This window comes from Tenrec ecaudatus, chromosome 9, assembly GCF_050624435.1.
Source record: "Tenrec ecaudatus isolate mTenEca1 chromosome 9, mTenEca1.hap1, whole genome shotgun sequence".
In the NCBI taxonomy this organism is placed as follows: domain Eukaryota; kingdom Metazoa; phylum Chordata; class Mammalia; order Afrosoricida; family Tenrecidae; genus Tenrec; species Tenrec ecaudatus.
The window spans coordinates 47,401,236-47,404,380 of NC_134538.1; positions in this window are offsets into that span (position 1 = coordinate 47,401,236).

Consider the following 3,145-nt stretch of genomic DNA (forward strand, 5'->3'; position numbering starts at 1 on the left):
ATCAAGTTTGATCCAGCATTTTCAGGATTACAATAATCTATGTCTGAAAGTAAGACTGTTCCAGACCGTTGCCTGTGGCTAGAGTGGATCTGCCAGTGGTTTAATCTGACTCGATACTCTGCAGCTGGGTTTTGGGCTCCCACTGTCCTCCTGGCCTTCCACAAATTGGGTGTTCCTCTGACACTTTTCCCTTCATCATATTTGAATTTTATTATTGTCATCTTCGGGTGTGCTGGTGTGCTTCTCCATGTGGACTTAGTTGACTCAGCGCTTAAGTAGCTGCTTGTTAGCATACAAGCCTTTAAGATTCCAGGCACTATTCTGATTGATAGCTGGGCACCCTCTGCTCTCTTCACCACACCTTGTCTTCGGTGATCGATCACTTCATGTGGGTGAGGATCGAGCAGAGCCATGTGATAAGAATTAACTGTTCTTGGATTGGGGCTAGAGTTCAGTGGGGGCCCAGAATCCATCTGCTTTTCCCTGGGATATGCATGGCTCAGGTTTACTGTGGCCTTCATATTATGATAAAGCCAAAATCCCCATAAGACCAGCTACACCAACAACAGCAACAAACCCACTAGCAGACAACAAAAGACAAACAAACAAAAGCAACCAGACTGAAGACAGGAAAATAAAAACTCCTAAGACAGTAATGTAAAACCTTGTCAATCATCCCCCTGGAGAATAAGATAATTGCACTTATAATATCAATTTTTCCCATGACGCATCACTCTGGACACTGTGGAGTTTTCACTGGCTCTCATCTCACCAAAGTGGATCACCAGAATTCTTTGACAGCACCACTGGGTGGATTCAGACTGCCCACCTTTTGCACCTCCCACAGTCCTTGTGAGTCTTGCAGACACAAATTCACCTTATCTAACTTTGTCCCAGCTCCTGCTTTAATAACCTGTGGAGTAGATTCTAAATCACAGAGACCCCATAGGACACAGTAGAACGGCTGTCATCTTTCTCAACGCAGACTGCCACACCTTTCTTCCGGCAACAGCAGGTAGCTTCAAGCTACCACCCTTTGGGTTGCAGGTTCTCAACCTGTGGGTCCGCAACCCCTTTCACAGGGCCACCCGATTCATAACAGTGGCAAAACGACAGTGATGAAGTAGCAACGAAAATAACTTAATGGTTGGGGGGTCCCCACCACAAGAGGAACTGTATGAAAGGGTCACGGCACTAGGAAGGTGGAGAACTGCTGGGTTAACCACTCCTCTAATACAATCCCTCAGTTCCCAGCTGGGGCCCCGCAGGCTCCTTGTCTCACAAGGAGTTAATTCCCAAAAAAATCATTTGTCCCCAATCCCCACTGCAATTTCATTGCTAAATTGCCATCTTCTCTGTTTTTCCCTTCTGCACACTAGTTCTGCAGTCTCCAGGGTGGTCTTTGTAAAAGTACTCATGCAGTCGTGGTCCTCTTGTTTTGTTCTGTTTCCTTTCCCTACTACTCCCTTTGGGCTGCAGCATGCCAGCTAAGCCTCTTCCAACCTGAAAACCCTCCCTGCTCCTGAGCTGTACAGACTTTCTGAGCTGTCCTTCTTACTGCGCTGTCGTTTTGAGCACTTTTTTTATTTGATATTTTATTTTTTATTATATTTTTATTAAAGGATCATTTTTGAGGGCCCTTACAGCTCTTATAACAACCCATACATCAATTGTATCAAGCATATATGTACATATGTTGCCATCATTATTTTCTAAACTATTTTTATCATTTTATTAGGGACTCATACAACTCATCACAATCCATACATACATCAATTGTGGAAAGCACATGTGTATATTCACTGCCTTGAGCCACTTTTTAAAGCAAGTCATGGACTTCAAAATCCATTACCTCATTCTGTCATACTCTAGAAATCTGTAAGATCTACCTAGGTTAACTTTTGATTTGATTTCATATTCTTTTATATATATATATATATATATATATATATATATATATATATATATATATATACCTTTGTAATAGATAGGATCACAATATGTAAACATAGTATGCTGTTTTCTTAAAATGCTAGAAATAGAATTATCATATGATCTAGCAATCCCACTATTAGCTAGATGCTTTAAAGAAATAAGAGCCATGCATGAATAAGCATATGCATTCTCTGATAGTTTAAGTTCTGTATTGACTTGCCTGGGCCAGAGTTGTCAGTAGTCTGGCAGTAACTACCCATGATGTGATTTAACACAACTCCGTGATAGGACCTAACATAATGTGATCAAATCTGTGAGGAGCAGCCTTTGGTGTTTGGTTTGGTTTGGTGTTGGGGTCTCTTTTATTATTAATATTATTTAATATATATCATATCATTCCATAGTTCAGTCACGTCAAGGTGAATTGTACAATTGCTACCACAGTTTCCAAACATTCTTTTTCTACATGGGCTCTTTAACATTATCTCCCCTTCACCCTCAATCCACCACTATAACCACCACCCCCCCACACACCCTTATTCTACTTGCTGTCTCCATAGGTTCATCAATGCTGGGTTTCGTTGTTTTTTTTAAATCATACAACTCTTATCACAACCCATACATCCATCCATTGTGTCAAGCACATTTGTACATTTGTTGCCATCATCATTCTCAAAACATGCTCTTTCTACTTGAGCCCTTGTTATCAGCTCCTCATTTTCCCCTCCCTCCCTCATGAACCCTCAATAATTTATAAATTATTATTATTTTTTCATGTCTTACACGGTCTGATGTCTCCCTTCACCCACTTTTCTGTTGTCTGTCCCCCAGGGAGGGGGTTATGTGAAGATCACTGTGATTGGTTCCCCCTTTCCATCCCACCTTTCCCTTACCCTCCTGGTATCACTACTCGCATTATTGGCCCTGAGGGGTTTATTAGTCCTGGATTCCCAGTGTTTCCAGCTCTTATCCATACCAGTGTACATGCTCTAGTCTAGCTGGATTTTCAAGGTAGAATTGGGATCAGGATAGTGGTCGGGGGGGAGAAGCTTTAAAGAACTAGAGGAAAGTTGTATGTTTCATCGTTGCTATACTGCACCATGACTGGCTCGTCTCCTCCCCGTGACCCTACTATAAGGGGATGTTCCAATTGTCTGCAGATGGGCCTTGGGTCTCCACTCTGCATTCCCCCCTCATTCACAATCATAAG